Raw genomic sequence first — 25,472 nt, forward strand, 5'->3', positions numbered from 1 at the left:
AATTGGCTTTTTGATTCTGAATTCTAAATATAATTGTATCATGCTCTTTCTCTACACCCAAAATATTACTCAAGTCCATAAATTAACCCTTAATAAGAAGTTTCTAGGAATCCACAGCACTGAGTTTGATAATGACAATGTAAGTTTAAAAAATATACATTTGTGTTGTTTAATTTAACACAAATTTTAAATTACATACATAATTTTCTCCTACTTTCTGATACTCCCATTCTTATTCCAGTCCATTTATCCTTCTCAATATTAAGTCTGGGAATCTGTCCATCAGCTCCTCTCATGCAAAGATTATATTGCTCAACCATATCTGAAGGACTGTTTTCATCAAGATTTCCAGTAAAAGCCTCTCCTTGTCCTCATGAAAATAACCTACAAAATGTGGAGAGCTACAGTGTGGAGAACATTAATGAGTTCATGATTAGTAATCTCTCCTAGTTATGGATACTGTGAAGACATAGTGCCAGGGTGAAGGCGGGGGTTCAAAAAATGAAATCACTAGTATTAAGTGAAAAATAATTGATATTTAATTTGGCAGAATTTCATGCCTGAGGGGCAATTAGTTTTAATGTATTTGGTTCACACTTTTTATGGAAATATTAAGAGAAAAATCTCATGGGAATGTTAAAATCAATAAAAGTAAAATGTTAGGAAAAACTTGCCACAATATTAGAAACCCATTGCAATAACCATAAATCCTCACATGTTTTTCCTATTTTCCTTCTCAGGTTCAATAAAGAGCCTAAGACTTGAATTAAGGACTTAGATTTTTTTCTGCTCTCTGTAAAACTGAGTAGATTAAAGGACATTGAAAGAAAAAGGACTGTTTGATGATCCTTCCCCTACGATGCCACGTCAAACATAAAAAAAAAAACCTAAATGATGGCTCACCAAATAATGTGTGAATAAAAAGAATCAAAACAAGTCTGCAAAAACACTTAAGGCTTTTTAATTATACATTTGGTTTGCTGCATATTTTTTCCTTTGTTTAGGAACTTGCAGTAGGAAAGGAAGCAATGCACTGAGAAACAATTCCCAGAGTGCACCATGATTTGTGTGCATTTGAAGCTCTGCTCATTAAGGACACCTATGAGTTTCTTCTTTGTTTTTTAAGAGGGTAGAATCCAGTAATAATTCAAATGCTCAGACCTCTCCCCAGACATCATTTTTCTAACAGTCCAAGAGGAGCTGATTCAAGGTCAGAGGTCATAGGCTGTGCTCCCATTTGCCAGCTGGCAGTAAGCTCCAAGGACAGAGAGTGCAAGAAGCGTGACGATTCCTGAAGATGCTCATTCACAAAGCATTGAGAATATCCCCACGGATACCTCAGATATACTCATTTTATGTTAGTTTGTGGGCTGGAGAAAAGGGAGTCAATTTTCTGGGGTAGCTTTGCAAAGCTCTACATGCTATGATCCCATCTCACTGAACTTGACTTTATTTTACACTAACACAATAAAGCCCAAGAAAGGATAAAAAGTTTCTATTATAAACATTATCTGCCCTGTGACTCAGAACAGAGCAATACTGACTAAAAGGCAAATATCTGGAAACCTCAGTTGAGAGACAAACAGTGGCTAGTATGAACTTTCTACCTAGAATGATAAGAAAACTTCCAGACAGAGGGAAATCAGGATATTGAAATGTTGATCTACAGTAATTTGGGGTAAGTTCTTTCCTCAAACTTATTCCTCAGTTTTTGTGCACTAGTCCCATACCACATTCAGAATTTGACTGCTTTTTCTTTTCCTAAATGGCTAAACTGAGATGCTGTGTGTAAGAAATGGAAAGTGACAAGATATGACCGAAGCATTGGAAATCAATCCAAACTAAATGTGCTTCTTAACTATAAGTGAACAGTTGAAAACAATCCTCTTTTATAGCCATGGAGATAAATACTCTGTTTTTATTAGGAAAAAATTGCTTTGGACTGAATAAAGTCATTTGATTAACAAGTCAAAGCAGATGGTTTATTGATGTTTCAGAAAGGAGTTTACAAGGTCTAGTGAAAAAAGAGACCTAGCTCTGAATTAACAAATTACCCTGGTATATAGGACATTGACAGTTCACTGCTAATAGATTTATGGGCTACTGCTGGGTGTTTCATCCCTATTTGCTTTATTATGATAAAATATTGGGGTATGGGTAACCTATAGCCTTATTGCAATATACCATATTGACCTTTGAACTTTAGGACCTGACAGCAAAACTATGTATTAGATTTTTAATTTGTCTTAATCTAACAGGATCAACATCAGTGTTGTGTGGTTTATTTTGAAGAGGCCATTCAGGGTAACTAACACATGGCATACTGGCTTGGGATTTGCTAGAACTCAATAAATTAGCTCTCAGAGGTTATAAAAGTCACATGTTAAGATCCAGAAGTCACTGGTGAAATGGCATGTGGTCTGGGTAAAGAAAGTATCTGTAAGGAATCTCACTGTTCAACGCAGAAGGAAATATTTATTTTGGTCTCTCGGGAAATTTCAGAATCTTTGTATTTGAGAATGGATCTTTTGATTCCAATAAATTTATTATTTCTGGAAGTTTTTTTTTTTTTAATCTGCCTGGGTATTTGATACTATCTATTCTGTTTTCCATTTCTTTTGTATCTTTAAATGTTTAGAACAGTTAATTTATAGTCTTTATGTGATAATGCTATTATTGAAAATTTGTGGACATCAATACTGCTATCTTGTATCTGTTAACTCTTTGGATGGATTGCTTTATTTCCTAATTTTGGGTTATGAGTTCATTTTTAACTGGGGTTATATTTGTGGGAATCCTTGAATGAAGTGATGTCTCCCCAAAATTGTAGATTTGCTTCTTATAGGTGCTGCATGGATCTTTCCAGAACAGGTTTGGGGTTTTTTTGGTTTTTTGTTTTGTTTTGGTTTTTCCCCAGTCCAGGTTGATTTTTATTTCAACTTCTGAGTTCAGGAATTCCTGAACCATGTAAACAAGGTAAATTTAACTCTAAAGAGGAATGGGGGCAGGCCTCTGGCTACGGATACGTAAAGGAAACTAGATATTTCATTTCTCTCTGTTTCTCTCTCTGCCTCTGTCTCTCTCTTTACCCCCATCCTCTTAATCCAGAGCCCAGGGCTAGTGAGACAAGTTTTCCTGAGCTCCTACTATCCTACTGGGAAGTTTTGGGGTTTTTTTAGTTCTGCCCTTTCACCTGGGATGTAGTCTCTGGAGTATCTGAAATCTCACCTACAATTCTGTGCCTTTCACAGCTCCAAGTCCTACACGGCAGTTAAAATCACGGACTCCTGGGTACTGAGATCAGCAAATTCCTACAGGCAGCTACAGCTATTAACTTACACCCAATTTCTCTATCATCTTAATTTTAGGCTACTGGGAAACAATTTTCCCTCCTTTTCTGTTATCTCAGTTACACATTCAAAAGATTTTTGAAATAGCTTACCCTGAAATTTTTGATAGCAATTATCAGAGGTTAACAAATCTATACCAAACTGTTAGGACTGGTAGTCAGAATCCTGTTTTAGAAATGTCCCTTTTCATGTAAATGAATTAAGTAGAAGCAGGAAGGAAACTTAAGCCTCAAAATTTATCCTACGAACTTTATAACATATTTCATGAATGACTTGATTTATTGCATTAGCCTATATATCTCATAATTGCTTATTTCTTCTATTCGGTCTGTTTTCTATATTCTGGATGTGGGGTTCAATATTTTGGGACAGCATATGGAATGACACACTAATAGCTCTTTAGAAAAACTCCCATGTTTGAAATACAGGGACTGCTTTAAATGGCCAGTTGTAAGTAAATTATCAAATCATCAAACTTTCATGATATAGTAAACATTAAACCTGACATGGTATTTTCAAAGGGATTTTACATGAATATTCCAAAGATTGGAAACCAGTGTATTTAATAAGCTCACAAAAACATTTCAGAAATCTGCAGGCCTTTAAACATTTCTGCTTTTCCATAGGAGGAATCACTAACAAATGAATACAACTAATGCTTCACTCTTCTGTGACTCCTACATTCCCTGGTCCCATCAAACTGGATGCAATAGTCTTCAGCCTAACATATATTGACATTACAAATAGATTAACTGAAATATAATGAAAAAGAAGTGATAAAAGTTTGAAAACTAGAGTTTTGGTAGCTAGCTATACTTCTTCCAGATAAAGGAAAGATTAAAATGGGGATGATGAAGAGGCCAACAATGAAGAAAGAAAAAAACCTGATGAAATAATACATTTGTTATAGGTCTTCTTCAAAATAGTCATGGACATCTTTCAGAAAGTATGTTAATCTTATAGCATGTAAGTTAATATAAAATATTTAAATTACTTTTCTTACTCTGTGCTTTTGGAATTGTACTTATTACAAAGATGAGAGAGAAATTATTTAATGATTAATTCAAGGGCTCTATAAAAACTATTTTTGAGGTACAGGCAATAAAGTTATTGTTGTCTTGTCCACATGGTGAATGGAAACTGTATCAATGACATTTTTCTCATCTCTTCTTTCAATCTTAAAATTCTGATTTGAGCATTCCATGGATAGAGAAAAAAATCCATTTAATAAAAATGTTATTTCAAATTTTAGTTTTATAAATATAAGAGCAAGCTTATTGAATTGAATGGAAACATCGGTACACAGATATTTCTATTCTATTTAATTATCCCAAAGGACTTTTACTTAGTAACTCAACTTGTTATTTGGATATGGGGTTCTTATTCAACTTTGACACTTAGACTCATTATCTGATGATTTCTGCTTATGGTTCAGAGTCTCTCCTTCAAAACACACACCCACACATACACATACACACACATACACCCCACAGACTTTATACTGAAGCTAACACTCAATTCTGCCATTCTGTGAATTTGTTTTCTGCTCAGCACCAAAAAAAAAAAAAAAAAAAAAAAAGATTAAGAATAAAAGAAGCTCCATGTAAAGAACAGGTCTAAGTTATTGTAATACTTTATTCTGAAGCTAGAGGAAGCAATGGAACAGAAGAATAGTTCTGCCTTTTGAAAGTTATACTATACACTATTAATTCTGATACAAGAATAAAAACTCAGTCAATAAGTTGTGTAAAAGAAAATGAATTAGATAGCATTTTCCATAGAAAATTAAGAGAAAAAGGCAGAGTTATTCTGAATTGGTGGAAGGGAAAAAATCTGAAATCACAGAGTATGTCTTTATTTGCACCAAATTTTAGCTTTGCAGTGACGCCAAACAATATTTGCATCTCAGGACGGCATGGTGATGAACAGGACATGAAAGCATCTTTTACTGCCTCTGCCACTTTTCTTTAGTGACTAGTGGACAGCTGGATACAAAAATTCTTATGATTTGTTCTGCAGCCCCTTTTCTGCCCACTTTACTATAACGATCTGCAGAAATAATTTGAAAGGCTATAAAATAATTTAGTGTCTTCTCTAAGCCTTCTTTCCTCCACCCCTTTACACTTTCCACCAGCACTAAGTACCATCCAAGTGAACTAATCCTACTGTAAAATATGATTTCTGGTCTTATTCTTATCTATCAACTGTCCTCAGTTTTAATTACATGGCTTCAGATTAACTGTGGTGGAAATTACTATTCTTGATTTTTTCATCTCTTCAGACTTACTTTCCATCATTTGTTTTTTTAAAAGCTATTTGCTTTCTTTATCACTTCCCTATGCCCTGCCTCCCCTTTCTTTCTTTGTCTATGAGAGGGGTATTATATAAAAATACAATTCTAGAAACTCAGTTTTCATTCTCTCAAAATTTTATTCAAGAATCCTTACTCTTTGGAAAAATAAGCCCCAATTATCCATATACCTTTAAATACCTGGGTAAGTACACTTTTTGTGTAAATGGAAACTTTTATTCTATACTAGAAAATTATAGACCTGAAAGTGAACCTATATAGTAAGAATAAACACGACTTGTTAAATGATACAGCCCACCCAAGGTAAACCATAAGATAAGAGGATACTTGAATATCTAGGAAGCTGGACATATTTCTGGGTGACTCTGGGGAAGAATTTGCTGTAGTGCAAGGACAGATTCTTATAGACAAAGTGATAACAAGTCTACAGAATTAGCTTTAACCAATGGAGATATGAAAACCTAAGCATTTTTGCTTCAGTGAAATCACCTCTAATGAGATCATAGACATGTTTCACTAAAGTAGGAAAGCATTTTGAAGTGTATCTTTCAGATCTGAACTGATTTTCATGGCTAGGGTTTATCATCTCTTTCTCCTTTTAAGCTATCTTTAAGAGTTGAAATGTGCTTATAGAGGAATATACAATGGGCCTCCAAGCCAAAGCAACCCCGTTTTAAAAGCAAGAGTTCTGATAAAAAGGCAAAGGCATAAGTGTCAGCCTAAGCAATGCTGAATAACTTTAGTTTAACCAAGCCCTCCAAGCAGCTCTAGGATGAACCCATAATGCTATTCCAATTTCTGCCACTCCCAAATTAGCATAAATTTCCTTTTATAAGTTGCCCACGGCTTGTCCTTCATCTTGAGTTTTTAACTTATAAAGATAAATGAAAGAATATTTAAAGGTGGGAAAATACTTGAGAGTTTGTAACCACAAATGAATCAAATCTATGATGCAAAGGAGGCCGGCAGTTAAACTAGACACAGATAAATGTTTTATTTTTGAAAAGAAAACAATTAAAATGAAAAATACTATGAATGAAATGAAATGATAGGGGTGCCTGGGTGGCACAGGTGGTTAAGTGTCTGACTCTTGGTTTCAGCACAGGTCAGGATTCCAGAGTCATAGGATAGTGGGATCAACCCCTGCCTGGGGCTCTACGTTCAGCGCAGAGTGTATTTCAGATTCTCTCTCCCTCTCCGTTGGCCTCACCCACTGGTGCTTTCTCTCTAAAATAAATCTTTAAAAAAAGCAATGAAATGAATGAGAAAAGAATAACAGAAAGAAGCGTATAGCAAATATTTTAAAAATGGGAGAATGAAATGATATAATATGCTAACCATCAAGGAAGTAAGACAAAGGAGACAAAAAAAGCAAAATGAAATAATGTTCAATAGGGGAATTAAAGGAAATAAGAAAGAATGAAAAATAGATTCAGAAGGAAGTGGGATAGGAGGACTACAAAGCACAACAAATGAGAGTCTATAGGATGTTAAATAGCTCTTAATACTTAACTTTCTGTGAAAAAGGCCAATAGTAAGAAAAATAAGACGATTATACAAGACACCAGCAAGTGAATCCAATAGTAGAAAAATCTATGAACATATGAACCATTAACCTGAAAGGGTTAATACAGAGATTGGAAAGAACAATATTTTGCTTGTTTGTTTGTTTATTGAAGGAAGACAGGGTGCGTGAGCTGGGGTGGGGAGGGGCAGAGGGAGAGGGAGAGAGAGAATCCTAAGCAGGCTCCAAGCCCAGCACAAAGCCCTACTCAGGGCTTGATCTCAGGACCCTGAGATCATGAACTAAGCCAAAATCAAGAGTTGGACGCTGAACTGACTGGGCCAACCAAGCACCCTTGTAAATTATATTTAAATCTAAATATTTAGGGGCGCCTGGCTGGCTCAGTTGGTAGAGCATATGACTCTTGATCTTGGGGTTGTGAGTTCAAGCCACATTGAGGGCAGAGTTTACTTGATAATAAATAAATAAATAAATAAATAAATAAATAAATAAATAAATAAAAAATACATCTACAGATTTGTATGAACTAGTCTCAAGAATGAAAAACTATGGAACACCCAAAACTGATTCTGGAATCCAGAGTTAATCCCATGATCAAAGGACAGATGGTAACTACATTTATTGTAGTGAGCATTTCTTAATGTACAGAATTGTTGCATTACAATGTTGTACACCTGAGACTGATATAATATTGTATGTCAACTATGTTTCAATTTTAAAAAAGAAAATTTGGATATCATCAGGCATTTTTCAATACCTAATTATTATTTTTAAAAACTTGTGACACTGAATAAATTCTAAGAAAATAAATTATGGCATGGGTTCTGTATGACAGAGTCTATAGAAGTGACACTGCAGTTTATTTCATTTTGATCACATATTGCCTGATTACACACAGTTGTGATGAATTCAGTGCAAAAGACAGTGAATGTAAAGTTCCTCATACCACATGTTAGAATTTGATTAATAAGTCAGGAATAAAGAATAGTGATCTATGGTAAAAGAAAGGATAATAGAAAAACTATAACAAATAGAATTAAACCCCACATTACTTTCCCTTTTTATCAGTGTCTAAAATAAACATTAACTCATTTGTTTTAAGTTAATGGAACACATATTCTACCCCTAGGTTTTATGCACAAGAAAAAGATGTGACTCTTTTGATTATTCTTATCCAAATTTTGTGAAAAGATAGAGTAGCTATGGGGGAAAAGGAGTTGGGAAGAAAAAAGAAAACATTTTAAGCTGGCATTTAGAGATATTTGCAGTACTCAAGCATGCTTCAGAAATCTATATGGAGACACCAATTTAAAAGATACTGCAAATTCTATTATAAATACCTCTGTAAATGTCAACATCACTGAAAAGGAAAGTAACAGTAACAATGAATTCAAATTATGATGAAAGGATTAGAGGATAAACACTAGATGAAGTTTTCCAAATGATCTAAATGGTACTACATTTTGTATTCATGGTTTAGCAGACTGCTTTTTTCCTACATAGTAGAGGAAGTAGATTACAATACTAAAAAATAAGAATATAGAGCTCTCATTCCATGATTAGGATATGTGAATGACAAAAATAAAACAGGAAAATATGGAAATCTAATGCCATAATTAGCATAATTTTTTAATTATTTAAATATTTTGTTAGTTTAAATAAAAGTATGAAATACAAGGGACAATAATCTGAGATAAGGAAAGAAATCTTAGGAATATTCTCTGAAGAGATAGCACAATTGAGTAATTTAAAAGATAAAGACAGAAGGGGAGGAGCCAGACTCAGAATAAATTACCCATTTGTTAAAGTGAAATTGTAATCCTATCTTTAAAATGATGAATTCCTGAAATAACGACACAAAAGGAGGCAATCAATAATTCTAATTTTAACTTTCACAGGAATAACAAAATATCCCCCATCATCTTCCAAGTGGCCCCTAACAATACCTTTAAGAATCTGAGGCCAAACTATAATGTAAATTTATGTAATAATGATGGTTCCTAATAAACACAAGCAATTCATTACCCTAAAAAGCAGATCCTGGTAAATCAGAAGAAATTTACATATATTATGAATGACAATTCCATAAAAGTTAAACTTATTAAGATTTGAAGTATGGTGGACAACCACTCTCTCCCACAAAACCTGTTTTGGCACTACTTCTGGAAGCTGAATACCATGCTGGTTGAGCTGTAGATTTAACAAAATATGGTAAGTCTTATGCTTCTTGTACTTATGTCATAAAGAATATTTATTCTTACTATGGCTGCATTGATTATACCCAGAATGGAACAAAGTAACATATTCTACCAAAATCGACACTAAAAATCAACATCAGAATCCAAAAAATCCAGGTCTAGCAGCAAATTTCCTAAGTCATAACAGCTTTTTCCCTAAACCTTATAAATTATATGTGTACATGTGTGTGCATGTACTTTCACCACTAACTGTGGTGAGGATTCAAGTTTTACAACTTTGTTGAATATTCTCAGAATTACTATAGTAGCAGAAGAAGAATGTTTCTCCTTTTTGTGCAATTATAAAGAATCCAGAACTCTTATTATATCTTGGCAGTAGTAAGCATATTAGAAATAAACATATGCTACATTTAACCAAAACCTATAGACTGTAGTTTACAAATATAAAATGTTTAGCAATACAGAGGTTATTTAAAGGTGCCAGAGTTACATGAAGTTGTTTCAATTCATTGTCTATATAAAGACCACTATATCACAGGTGATGACAGCTGGGGCAAAGCAAGAAGAATGATGAGAACAGACCATGATAACCAGCTTCAGAATGAATGAAACAGAGAAATCTGGGGATTTCTTAGAGGGTGGATTTTGACTGGTTTATTATGGGAGAGTCAGAAGTCACAGGCTAAGTCAAAAGGTCTTAGGATGAAATGTGAAGAATTAGGAAGTCTACTTGGCACTTAGATTAAGAGATGTTTCCAGGTCATAGAGCCAATATGAGAAATCTATCACCCATCATGATACAAACATTTAAGGAGAGTCCAGAGAAATATGCAAGTTTTCAGAATGAAATGAAATGAAATGAATAAAATCTTGCTACTACAGAAAACAAAACATCCAAACAATTTAATCTCATTACCATTTAATCAGGTTTGCATTTGATCATAACAAATACTTTTGTTGTTGTTGTTGCTCAGGTTATTTTTCTGTTTTGTGAAATATTATAATAATCATTCGATGAAAATATAGGAAGTTGGTAAGGGCCAGAATTCATGTCTATTTTTTTTATGGAAGAATATTTGGCAAATGATTAGGAGCCCTTCTCAGCTACAAACATTCAAAATGGTTCCCAATATTCTGGCCATACCACTACAAAAGATTTAAAGATAAAAAGATACACTAGGCAGCAAAGAATTCATGGTCAAGGATCTAGTCTCAGCTTCTACGGGAGATGCAAATGTTAAGACCTAAATAAAAATTTAAAAATGGTAACAAATGGCATCTAGGATGACAAGGATATTGAGGAATATATGGCTTTCTAAAAATATTAAGTTCTAGATGAGAGAAATTAGATGTTTAATATCAAAACTAGATTAGATTCTTCTGTGAGTTTAGTCAGTGGACATGATCAGTTTTACTATCTACTCTAGAGGTGACTGTAGAAATGACAGCTATGCCTCTGACAGATGGGTTGGGATCAAATTATGACAGGATTACCTCGAAGAACATAAAGAAGGCAACTTTTTGGAGTTTACTGTAAAATGTGTAAGAAAATACTGAACAGTAGGAACTATTTCAGGTATAGAAGCATCATTCCCCCTTTTTTTTATTTATTGTCACAAAGTTTTTCAAAGAACTAATAATAAATGTGCTTACATCCAGCCTTTTAACCTCCCTACACTTCTGATGTTCATGAGAGTTAAGGCAAGGTTGTTCAGTAATAAATAATTCAATAACCAAGTGTAACACCTATGCAACTAGAGCCTGAACTGAGGGAGTTCTTGCAGCACCTTATACATTCTTGTTGTATATATGTGAAATTTGCTCTATTTTATATTGAAGAGCTTTATCTCTACACTGGGGCAGTTTGTTGAAAATATGGGGATAGATGGTATTGTTTAGTTTTATAAAGGTTTTGAGACAACCATATCACGTTTGTACTCTATAAGCATTTAAGCAGCCAAATAATTAACACAAAATATCTTCAAAGCATGGAAAGGGACCTCAGAATTCATTTGGTTCAGTCTCCCATCCAATGTAAGATTCTCCTCAGTTTCTTAAAAAAACAACATCAATTTATTATTTAATATGCTTTCTCCAACCATGGGGGGTGTTCCTTCCTTCATCTCTGTGCCCTCCATGACCTTATACATAAGAGGAGGAGGTTGAGACAAGATCTCAAATATTTTTTCTAACTCAATGATTCTCATAAATATTTTGCTTGTTGTAATCTACTGAGTTTAAATATTATGTATGCCCTCAGGATTATACATGTTTTCCATGCAGAAGTTAAAGAAAGGCATATTCTTAAATCATAAATATAAAAATCCACAGACTTTTCTGTATTGAGAAAATTTTTTCAAAAGCATCTATTATGTAATACTTAGTAAGTATATATAGTCATCCAGTAAAGAGATTTCTTCATATATTATTCTGAATGACTCCTTGCCAATAGGTGATAATGTCTTGGGGTTTCCTGATATATGCTGTGATCACTGGAATATTGCACTGCTATTAGAATTCTGATCTGTGTAGGGTTTTTTTTTTTTTTTTCTTACGGTTGTTATTCAGTTAGGTCTCAACTGCAACACACTTCTCAGATGTTACCGTAGTTTTTGCTCTGTTCTACAGCTGCTGGTAGGAGCATACACACATATTCGCAAACAAAGCTTACGTCACTAGGATGTAAATGTGACAAAAGCTTCATTCATTTTTAGTAAGTAATCAAGAGAGGCTATATTAATCTTAATGAAAACAAGAAATTACAAATCATTTGTAAATTTAATCTGGGAGACAAAGGAGAAGGTTAAAAAGAGTTAGGTAAGGTGCCCTGAGGCTTAGTTTAAGTTTTATGTTTGACGAAGGGTCATCTATGTGGGATATGAACTACAATCAGCAGTTACGAATGTAAAGACTGGTAAAAAAAAAAAAAAGCTCAGTATAATTTGCTGAAGATAAATATACTTGTCAGCAGTGTTCTAAGGCTCAATCATTTTTATTAGTACTTCTGTTTTGTCGATGGTGGTTAGGTACCAACCAGACACAAAACGAATTCTGTCTTCCAGATGTCATTTTACTAGAGGTCTGAAGAACAGACCACACTATTCTTTCTTTGTGGTATATACGATATGTAGCCATAATCTTCAAAATCACTGTATCATAAATTCATATCTACTTTGTTATTCATTTTCGCCCTCAGGTCTTTTTGATCATTTGATGACTTTCAGATCGTACTCCCTTTGAATACCTATTCTGTTTTATTGTTTTTCTCTTAATGCCGTAGTACTTTCTATTTTGGAGGGGCAAAATCTCATTTTGTTGTCTCCACTCCACATTTTTTTAAAAAAAGATTTTATTTATTTATTTGAGCAAGAGAAAGAGAGCACGAGTGGCAGACCGAGAGGGAGAAGCAGACTTCCCACAGAGCAGGGAGCTTGACGTGAGGCTGGATCCAAAGACCCCTGGATCATGTCCTGAGCCAAAGGCAGATGCTTAACCAACTGAGCCACCCAGGCGCCCCTCTACTCCATATTTCTATGTTCTCTCGGTACTTTCAATATTGCTTTGCTGCCCTTACTATTATTTTCAATTTCATATAATCTGTGAATTTCATTAACATGCTTTTTATTCCCTTTTCTACATCATTAATGCAGCAACTATATAAGACAGGACATAACACTGATTCTTGCAGCATCTAGACATACTCCCCAACTTGATACATTTCCATTTATAGTTTATCAATATTTTTTATGGTTCTCTAGACAGTTTTGAATACATGTGACTCTGTTTATATACAGGACAATTTGAATTAATTGTGCACAGATGTCATGAGACACTGTATCACAGCTTCATGAATTTGAGAAATACTACATCCACTATATTTTTTCATTTACTAATACATCTACAAAACTCACATTTTCAGATTAGCTTAATATTTATAATTCTAGCAATCTATATATTTACTTCTCTTTTAATATTTGCACCATGATTTTCATGTAATGAATATAGATGATTTTTATTCTTTGAATACTTTCTAACTTTTAATTTTGTAATAACTAGATTTACAGAGAAGTTACAAAGATAGCAGAGTCAGTTCCCTTTTACCCTTCCTTCAGCTTTCCCTAATATTATCTTAATATTATCTTAAAAAACCATGGTACATTTGTTAAAACTAAGAAATTAATATATATTACATAATATATATATTAAATATTATAATATATAATATATGTTACATACAAAATATATAAAAATATATAATATATAATAAATAATACTATATAATATTAACTACAGACTTCATTCACATTCCACCCATTTTTCTCCTAGTGATCTTTTTCTGTGCAAGGATCTAGGATACCACATTGCATTTAGTAGTCCTGTTTCCTTAGTCTTGAACGATCTGGGACAGTTTCTCAGTCTTCCCTTGTTTTTTATTCACTGACACTTTTTGAAGTGTGCTGGTCAGATATTTAACAGAATGTCCCTCAATTTGGGTTTGTTGGATGTTTTCTTGGGATAAGACAGGGGTTTTATTTTCTGGGGAAGACTCCTACAAAGGCAAAACACCCTTCTCACTGTATCATACTGGGTGTCCATGGCATTAGCAGGATTTATCACTGGTGATGCTACCTTTGATCACTTGGTTAAGGTGGTGTTTGCCAGATTTCTCCATGGCAAGTTAGAAATTTTCCCTTTCCATACTCTGTTCAGTGCATTCTCAGTGGGGGTTATTATAACACCCTCAGGGGAGTAAAAATTCATTCCTGGGGGCAAAAATAATTTAATTCTTCTTATGCATAAAACATGGGTATATAAATAGTACATAAACATATGTACAGTACATAAATAGTACATAAACATAAAAATAAACAGTACATAAACATATGCACAGTATATTTATGGCATCAAAATTTCATCTGGGGTGGGGAGACATTATGAAAAAATGTCTAAAAAGGTTCCTGTCTCTGTGTGGAGCAGGGGATGGTTTTTTAAAGGGGGTCGATGGCAGATACTGCTCTATTCATTGGAAGCAAGTCACTAAGCCCATCTCGTATTGGAAGGGAGGAGAATTAAGCCCTAGCTCTAAAAAGGATAGAGTATCTACATATACTATTAGGAATCTTTCCGTAAGAACCTTTTTTTTTCTTTAAATCATCATTTTGGTCCATTTTCTGTCAGTAGTGTAGGTCTGTGTTTCTGCACTAGCTTGAGACTTCTAACAAGCATATGACAAACAGGATTAGACAAGCAAAAGATTTGGAGATTTGTTTGTAATAGGTGATGAGATGGGAGCAAAGGAAGGTAAGAGAGTCTTCAGACTGTGATGGGAAAAGGGAAGGAAGGAGGCCTGGGTGGGAAGAGCATCAGACTACAGCACAGTTCTAAGAAAGTTTTGGCCCAGCCAATGGGAAGTCCTTGAGCCAAAGTTTCCCAGTAAAGGAGTCCTGCATCTCAATGGAAAGGACCTACCTTATAATGCCCACCATATGCAGTCACTGCCTGGAAGGATCACTTGGGAATCATGGCCTTGGCATGAACTTGGGAGTGGGTCTAAAAGGCAGCAGGTGGAGCCATCAGTGAATTATGTTCCCTGCAGTAGGAAATCTAAGCAATACATTTTCATGCCCATCACATTCCACACTTTTACACAGTTGTCAAAGTCCAGAAATAATTTTTGAAATAATATTACCTAATTCTTTCCACATACTAGGAAGTATCTTTTTACTTTTTGCTTTTCTAAAAGTAGCTGCATACAATACAGTAAGCAGCAATTTCTTAGAAACCATACCCTTAACAAAATACCAATAGCATTTTTCACAGAACTAAAAAGTAATCTTAAATTTGTATGGAACCACCAAACACCCGAAATAGCCAAAGTAATCTTGAAAAAGAAGAACAAAACTGGAGGTATCAAATCCCAGATTTCAAGAGATACTACAAAGCTGTAATAACCAAAAAAGTAGGGTACAGACACAAAAATAGACACATAATTTGGCAGAACAGATAGCCCAGGAATAATCCCACAATGATATGGTCAGTTAAACTTTGACAAAGGAGACAAGAATATGTAATGGGAAAAAGATGGTCTCTTCAACAAATAGTGTTGGGAAAACTGGACAGCTACCTGCAAAACAATGAAACTGGACCACTTTCTTATACCATACACAAAAGTAAATTCAAAATAGATTCAAGACCTAAATGTGAGACAGGAAATCACTAAAATCCTAGTTACAGGCAGTAACTTCTCTGACATCAACTGGAGCAATTTTTTTTCTAGGTATGTCTCCTGATGCAAGGGAAATAAAAACTATTAGGATTACATCAAAGCTTCTAACACAGCAAAGGAACAATCAACGAACCAAAAGACAACCTACAAAATGGAGAGAAGATATTTGCAAATGACATACCTGATAAAGGGTTAGTATCCAAGATATATAAAGAAACTTATAAAACTCAAGGCCCAAAAAACAAAAAATCCAGTCAAGAAATGGGCAGAAGACATGAAAAGACATTTTCTCCAAAGAAGACATACAGATGACCAACAGACACATAAAAGGATGCTCAGCATCACTCATCATCCAAGGAAAGATGAAGCAAAACTACAATGAATTACCACCTCACACAAGTCAGAATGGCTAAAATCAACAACGGAAGAAATAACAAGTGTTGGTGAGGATGTAGAGAAAACACTGTTGATGGGAATGCAAACTGGTACAGCCACTCTGGAAAACAGTATGGAGGTTCCTCAAAATGTTAACAAAAGAACTGCCGTATGATCCAGTAATTACACTCCTAGGTATTTGCCCAAAGAATACAAAAATACTGATTTGAAGGAACACATATGCCTTGTTGTTTATAGCAGCATTATCAACAATAGCCAAATTATGGAAAGAGCCCAAATGTCCATCAACTGATGAATGAATAAAGAAGAAACTTATAAAGCTCAACACCCAAAAACAGGATATACAGGAAGGTCACCTTCGAGTAACAGGAATTCTCAAGAGCATAGCAGCAGTCACATGCTCAGGGAGACTGCTAATTTTAATTGCAATTATGATATGCTTAACAGACTGCTCAAAAACATGCAATCATGGGGTGTCTGGGTGGCTCAGTTGGTTAAGCATCTGCTTCAGCCAGGGTCATAATCTCAGGGTCCTGGGACTGAGCTCCCCAACAACACGGCAGCAGGGAGTTTGCTTCTCCCTCTCCCTCTGCCCCCCCACCCCCGCTCGTGCTCGCACTCTCTCTCTCAAATGAATAAAACCTTTTTTTTTAAAAAAAAGAAATATCCAACCACTAAAAGTAAACAAATGTGTACTGAGTATTTCACTAAAGGACATAGTACCGTGTTAGATGTAGGAGACTCAAGAGAAATACATACTATGAAACACTGGCTATCCTGAAGCTGCATACACATTCTTGTTTAGGAGATGAGATTAACACCCATAAAATAATGCGACCAAATGCAAGAAAGTATATTATTAAACAATAATATATTAGTGAAAAGAGTTCAGAAAAGAGAGAAAGATTCACAATCATCAAATGTGTATCTATATACCACCTCACAAGTTTAAAAAAGCTTTCACGTTAACTCATCTGATATTCACAAAATTGCATAAAGGCAAGAAAGGTAAATATTATTTAATCAATTGTGACAACTACCATTAATGACAACCTCCCATGTATCAGACATTGTGTAAAGCACTTTTCATTCTCTCTCATTTTATCTTCATAAGAATCCCGATTTCAGATACTGAAACTAAGTTAAATGAACTACTTTAGAGCACACAATATTTCCTACAGTTGGTACTTAACACTAGCATCAAAGTTGATACCACTACCAAAGCTAAGAATTCTACTATAGAATTTTGCCAAAACTATGAGAACTTCAAAAAGTATAAATATCTCAAGTCTATAAACTTTCCCTTAGTTTGTCTGAAAAAGAATAAAGACTAATTACAGTAAGTCTAACCTTACTTAAAATATTACGTAACTCACTGTGAAGAAATATTTAAGATATAGGTCAGTTTTAAAAAGCCAATGTTTAAATCCTCATCGTGCGAAATCTACGTTAGCCTCCAAGGTATTTAGGTTGGGACTAAATACAAAGGAAACTTTCTAAACTTTCTTGATGTTAGTTGTTAGTAAGAAGATGATGCCAAACAAATACAGGAGTTTGTTGCTGCAGCAAAGATTATCCTGTCCTATCCAAAAAAATAACAATATGTTTTTAGGACTGTTATTTCAATAGAAAATGTTACATATGTAATTTGAATCAGTTTGCTTGTGGAACACAAATCAGCATCTCTGTTTCCACTAGGTTTCCAGGTTTACAATTACCTAGATATTCTATATTCTGAACTCTCAGCCTCCCAACCCAGCTCTGTCAAGCCTAATCAAACCCCCAAAACTAGGCCAGTGTCACCAGACTCTTCTGAGAATAATTTGTATCTGAAAGCTATCTCGTTAATATAAATTTAATACCAGAATATTAAAATATTCCTGATCCATGGTTATTATGTTTTATTCTCAAAGGAAAAAAATCCATGTAGAAAACCCAAATATGATTAAAAGATAAATCAAGAAACAGAACAAAGAAAACCAAAGGGTTTTTGGTGGCACAGTCAGTTAAGCATATGACTTTTGGCTTCAGCTCAGGTCTGATCTCAGGGTTGCGAAATCGAGCCCCAGGTCGGGCTGTGTGCTCTGTGCAGAGTCTGCTTGGGTTTCTCTCTCCCTCTCACTTTGCCCCTCCCCCCAACTTTCTCATTCTCTCAAATAAAATCTTAAAAAAAGAAAAGAAAACCAAAGGGTTTGTTCATCAATTTTTAAGTTAGAGAAGCGATTCTCAAAAACAATAACCACATTAAATTTTATTCATATATACATTGAACATAAAACTTAACCCCTACAGCCATTTTTAAGTTTATGATTCAGTGGCATTAAGTACATTCGCAATGTTGTGCACCTATCACCACTATCTATATCCAGAACTTTTTCATCATCCCAAACAGAAATTCTGCACCCATAAAAAATAACCTAGCTGCCCTTCCCCCATCTCACCTTGATAACCTCTAATTACTGTCTTTACAAATCATACAACTTTAATTTTTTATTTTATTTTATTTTAAAGATTTTATTTATTTATTTGACACAGAGAGAGAGAGAGACAGCCAGCAAGAGAGGGAACACAAGCAGGGGGAGTGGGAGAGGAAGAAGCAGGCTCACAGCAGAGCAGGGAGCCCAATGTAAGCTTGATCCCAGGACCCTGGAATCATGACCTGAGCCGAAGGCAGACGCTTAATGACTGAGCCACCCAGGCGCCCCAATCATACAACTTTTAAAATTATAAAATGTTGGCCTTTTTATATATGGGTTATTTCACTTAGCATATTTTCAAGATCTATGTATCTTGTAGCACATGTCAGAACTTTATTCTTTTTTTGGCCATGTGATATTCCATTGTATGGATATACTAGATTCCATTTACTGATATACCAAATTTTATTTATCAGTTCCTTTGTTGATGGACACTTGGGTGATTTCCACCTTTTAATAACTATGAATAATGCTTTCTTGAACACTGGAGTATAAGAATCTATTTGAGTCCCTGTTTGGGTTTATACCTAGGAATGGGGTTACTATATTTAACTTTCTATATTTAACTACTCATTAAAGACACTCCTTGAAGTGCCAGGCTCTGGGGAATAGGGGACATTACATAGCAGTAAAGGACCTAGGCACTGAAGGACCTCCTCGTCATAAGGCCATTACCCTAAAGAAGAGGAGATACAGTTGACTTTCCTAACACACAGAAACGGACACACAGACAAAATGAGAAGACAGAGGAATTTGTCCCAAATGAAAGAACAGGACAAGGCCATAGTCAGAGAATGAAATGAAACAGATATAATTAACATGACTCAAAGAGAATTTAAAGTAAAAATCATAAATACATGTACTGGACTTGAGAAAAGTAGAAGGCATCAGTGAGACCCTTAACACAGAGGTAAGTAATAACAAGGCACAGATAAAGGGCCCAATAAACAACATGAAATGCATGGTTGGCAGAATGAACAGCAGGCTGGAAGAAAGAGAGGGAAAAGTTAACAAACTAGAATAGAGAGTAATGAAAAGTAATCAAGCTGAACAAAAGACAGAAAAAAAAAAAACTATGCAAAACAACAACAGACTTAGGCAACTCAGTGACTCCATCAAACATAATAACTTTCATATTATAAGAGTCCCAGAAGAAGAAGAAGAGAGAAAAGGGGGCAGAAAATTTATTTGAAGAAATAATAGTTGAAAATGTCCCTAATCTGGAGAAGGTAAGAGCTATTCATATCTAGGAGGCACAAAGAACCCCAAACAATATCAACAAAAGATTAACAGCAAGACATACTTTAATTAAACTGGCAAAATACAGTGTGATTAAAAAAAATGTAAAAGCAGCAAAAAAAGGAAGAAGAAGAAGAAGAGGAAGAAGAGGAAGAAGAGGAAGAAGAGGAAGAAGAGGAAGAAGAAGAAGAAGAAGAAGAAGAAGAAGAAGAAGAAGAAAAGGGGATGCCTGGGTGGTACAGTCAGCTAAGTATCTGCCTTCGGCTCAGGTCATGATCCCAGGGTCCTGGGATTGAGTCCCACATCAGGCTCCTTGCTCAGCAGGGAGTCTGCTTCTCCCTCTGCCTGTCACTCTCTCTCACTGACAAAAAATAAATAAAATCTTAAAAAAAAAAAAAAAAAAGTAACATACAAAGGAAATCCCATAAGACTAGTGAGATTTTTCAGCAGAAACTTCCCAAGCCAGAAGAAAGTAACATGATATATTCAAAGTGATGAATGAAAATAATGTGCAGCCAAGAATACTGTATCCAGAAAGGCTATTCTTCAGAAAAGAAGGAGAGAGGAAGAGTTTCCCAGACAAAAACTAAAGGAGTTCATGATCACTAAACCAGCCCTGCAAGAAATATTAAAGGTGACTGAGTGGAAAGGAAAGACCAAAAATGAGAGTATCAAGGTAGGAAACACAAAAACAGTAAAAATGAATACTTCTGTTAAAAAAAAAAATTAGTCAAGGACCCAACAAAATAAAAGGATGTAAAATATGACACCATATACCTAAAACATGAGGAAGAGAAGAGTCAAGAATGGGTTCAAACTTGGGGCACCTGGGTGGCACAGTCAGTTAAGTATCCAACTCTTGGTTTCAGCTCAGGTTGTGATCCCAGGGTCATGAGACTGAGCCCTGCATTGGGCTGCGTGGAGTCGGCTTGACACACTCTCTCCCTCTCCCTCTGCCCCTACTCCCTGTGCTGTCGTGCGGTCTCTCTCTCTCTCAAATAAATAATCTTAAAAAAGAGAATGGGTTCAAACTTAAATGACCATCAACTTAATATACACTGCTATACACAGATGTTATATACAAACCTAATGTTAACCACAAATCAGAAACCACTAATAAATATGCAAAGAATAAAGAGAAGGAAATCCAAACATATACTAAAGAAAACCAGCAAATCATGAAAGACAGAAAGACAAGAAAGGATCAGAGGGAATCTTCAGAAACAACCACAAAACAAGTAATAAAATGACCGTAAATACATATCTATCAATAATTCCTTTGAGGGGCGCCTGGGTGGCACAGCGGTTAAGCGTCTGCCTTCGGCTCAGGGCGTGATCCCGGCGTTACGGGATCGAGCCCCACATCAGGCTCCTCTGCTGGGAGCCTGCTTCTTCCTCTCCCACTCCCCCTGCTTGTGTTCCCTCTCTCGCTGGCTGTCTCTATCTCTGTCGAATAAAAAAATAATAATAATAATAATAATAATTCCTTTGAATGTAAAATGTAAATGGACTAAACGCTCTAATCAAAAGACACAGGGTGAAAGAATGGATAAAAAAAAAGACTTGTCTTTATGCTGCTTATGAGAGACTCATTTTAGACCTAAAGACACCTGCAGATTGAAAGTGAGGGGATACAGAAACATCTATCATGCAAATGGATGTCAAAAGAAAGCCAGAGTAACAATATTTGTATCGGACAAAATAGACTTTAAAACAAAGACTGCAACAAAAGACAAAGAAAGATGGTATATAAAAGGGACAATCAAAAAAGAAGGTATAAAAATTGTAAATACATCCCCAACATGGGGCCACCCAAATACATATCACAGTTAACAACAAACATAAAAGATCTAATCAACAATAATACAGTATTAGTAGGGAACTTTAATACCCCACTTACATCAATGGACAGATTCTCTAAACAGAAAATCAACAAGGAAACAATAGCTTTGAATGATACAGTGGACCCAATGGATTTAACAGTTATAGGCATAACTTTCCACTCTAAACCAGCAGAATACACATTCTTTTCAAGTGCACATGGAACATTCTCCAGAACAGATCACATATTAGGCCACAAAACAAGCTTCACCAAATTCAAGACAGTCGAAATCATACCATGCACCTTTCCTGACCACAATGCTATGAAACTAGAAGTCAACCACAAGAAAGAATCTGGAAAGGCCACAATACATGGAGGTTAAATAACATGCTACTAAATAATGAATTGGTCAACCAGGAATAAAGAAATAAAAATTTCATGGAAACAAATGAAAATGAAAACACAACAATCCAAAAACTTTGGGAAGGAAAATAATAATAAAGATTAGAGAAGAAATAAATGATATAGAAACTAAAAAAGCAATAGAACAATAAAACCAGGAGCTGGTTCTTTGGGGAAAAAAATCAGTAAAATTGATAGAACTCAGGGAGCCTGGGTGGCTCAGATGGTTAAGTGTCTGCCTTTGGCTCAGGTCATGATCTCTGGGTCCTGGGATTGAGAGCCACATCAGGTTCCCAGCCCAGCAAGGAGTCTGCTTCTCCCTCTTCCTGTGCCTCTCTCCCCTGCTCATGAGTGCATGTGTGCTCTCTGTCTCAAATGAATTTTTTTTAAAAATCTTTAAAAAATTGATAACCTTCTACCAGACTTATCAAGAAAAAAAGAGAAAAGAATCAAATAAATAAAATCACAAATGAGAGTTGAAATTACAACCAAAGCCACAGAAATACAATTATAAAAGAATATTATGAAAAACTATGTGCCAACAAATTGGACAAGCTAGAAGAAATGGATAAATTCCTAGAAACATATAATCCACCAAAACAAATAGGAGAAATAGTAAAGTTGAACATACTGATAACTAGTAAAGAAACTGAATCAGTAATCAAAAAAACTCCCATCCAACAAAAGTCCAGGACCAGATGGCTTCAGGGTGAATTCCACTAAAAAATGGAAAAAGAGAGAGAGGCCAGCACCACCCTGATACCAAAACCAGATAAAGACCACACACACACACACACACACACACACACACACACACACGCAAAGAAAGAATGAACGAACAAACTACAGGCCAATAACTCTAATGAACATAGATGTAAGAACTTTCAACAAAACACTAGCAAACCAAATTTAACAATACATTTAAAAAATCACCATGATCAAATGCAATTTATTCCTGGATTGCAAGGGTGTTTCAATATTTGCAAATCAACCAACATGATACATCACATCAATAAGAGAAAGGAGAAAACCCATACGATCATTTTAATAGATGCAGAAAAAGCATTTGAGAAAGTACAATATGCACTAATGACAAAAACCCTCAACAGAGTTTAGAGGGAACATACCTCAACATAATAAAGGCCATATATGAAAATCCCACAGCTAACATAATGCTTAATGGGGAAAAACAGAGCTTTTCCTCTATGGTCAGAAACAAGATAAGGACGTCCACTCTCAGTACTTTTATTCAACATAGTTTTAGCCACAGCAATCAGAGAACAAAAAGAAATAAAAAGCATCCAAATTGGTAAGAAAAAAGTAAAATTTTCACTATTTACAGGTGACATAATACTAAATATATAGAAAACCTTTAATGCTCCACCAAAACTGCTAGAACTGATAAGCAAATTTGGTATAGTGGCAGGATACAAAATCAATGTACAGAAATATGTTGCACTTCTATATACCAATAATGAACCAGCAGAAAAAGAAATTAAGAAAACAAATCCACTTACAATTACACCAAAAACAATAAAGTACTGAGGACTCTAAAGACATGAAAGACCTGTACTCTGAAAATTATAAAACACTGATGAAAGAAATTGAAGATGACACAAAGAAATGGAAAAACATCCAATGCTCATAGATTGGAAGGATACTTTGAAACTGTCTATACTACAGAAGCAATCTACACATTTAATGCAATCCCCATCAAAATACCAATAGCATTTTTCACAGAACTAGAAAAAACAATCCTAAAATTTGTATGGAACCACCAAAGACGATGAATAGCCAAAGCAGTCTTGAAAAAGAAGAACAGAACTGGACACATTGCAATTCCAGACTTCAAGTTATATTATGAAGCAGTAATAATCAAAACAGTATGGTACTGGCACAGAAACAGAAACATAGATCAATATGCATAGAATAGAAAATCCAGAAATACACCCAGTTATAGGTTAATTTTCAACAAAGCAAGCAAGGATCTGCAATGAGTAAAAGTATCTTTAACAAACGGTGTTGGGAAAACTGGACAGCAACACGCAAAAGAATGCAATTGGACCACTTTCTAACATCATACACAAATATAAATTCAAAATGGATCAAAGACCTAAATGTGAGACCTGAAACCATAAAAATCCTAGAAGAAACACAGGCAGTAATTTCTCCTACATTAGCCATGGCAACCTTTTTTTTCTAGATATGTCTCCTGAGACAAGGGAAACAAAAGCAAAAATAAACTATTAGGACTACATCAAAAGAAAAAGCTTCTGCACAGTAAAGGAAACAATCAACAAAACTAAAAGGTAACCTACGGAATAGGGGAAGGTATCCGCAAATTTCAAATCCAATAAAGGTTTAGTATCCAAAATAAAGAACTTATACAGTTCAACATCTGAAATACAAATAACCCAATTTAAAAATGGGCAGAAAACCCGAATAGACATTTTTCCAAAGAAGACTTACAGGTGGTCAATAGATACATGAAAAATGCTCAACACCGTTTATCACCAGGGAAATGCAAATCAAAACTTCAATGAGAATTTACCTCACAGCAGTCAGAATGGCTAAAATCAACAACACAAGAAACAATGGATGTTGGCAAGGATGTGGAGAAAAAGGAATCCTTGTGCACCGTTGGTAGTGCAAAGTGATGCAAAGTGGAAAACAGTATGGAGGTTCTTCAAAAAGTTAAAAATAGTATTTCCCCAAAGAATACAATAATACTAATTCAAAGAGATATACACACGCCTATATTTACAGCAGCAGTATTTACAAGAGCCAAATTGATATTACTTTTAGATTTTTGACATAACAATAGCATTTGCCATTTACTAAGTGTTTTTATGTACTAAGCATTATTGCAAGGTCCTCTGATAATTCCAATTTTCTAATAACCTAATCTTGATAACCCTACCTCCTGGTATGGATGTCCTTGTCCATATAACTATTCCTATTTGAGAGAGAACACTTAAAAATTCAGAACAATTAAGTAACTTACAAAAGGTCACTCAATTAAGAGTCACCATTATTTAATCTTTACTATATGTCAGGCACATATTTAACATTGTATCATTTCATTTAATGCTATGATGTATTATAAATTTCCATTTTATTTAACAGGATCTTAATCACGGTTGTACACTCATCTATTAAGAGGCAGACCTGAGTTTTGAATCCAGGTCTGTTATATAAATTATTATACTAATTATGTACTTAGGGATAGGTTATTAAATTGGCATACAAGATGTTTATAAAACCATTTTCTTGATAAATCTAGAAAGGCTATTACTTGAAAAGTTTTCTTCTTTACCACCTATATGAAAAATCTCTATTCCAGAAATTCCTTTTATTCTTTTGTTTTACTTCTTAAAAAGGGAACTTTTAGTTAAGCTTATTATTCATTTCCTTTATGGCTTACTATCCAGGAAAGCCCTTTAAAAAATCCCACTACTATGTATTTATCCAAAGGATACAAAAATTGTGATCTGAAGGGGCACATGCACCCCAATGTTTATAGCAG

The sequence above is a fragment of the Ursus maritimus genome, unplaced genomic scaffold (assembly GCF_017311325.1).
Source record: "Ursus maritimus isolate PB19 unplaced genomic scaffold, ASM1731132v1 scaffold_19, whole genome shotgun sequence".
In the NCBI taxonomy this organism is placed as follows: Eukaryota; Metazoa; Chordata; class Mammalia; order Carnivora; family Ursidae; genus Ursus; species Ursus maritimus.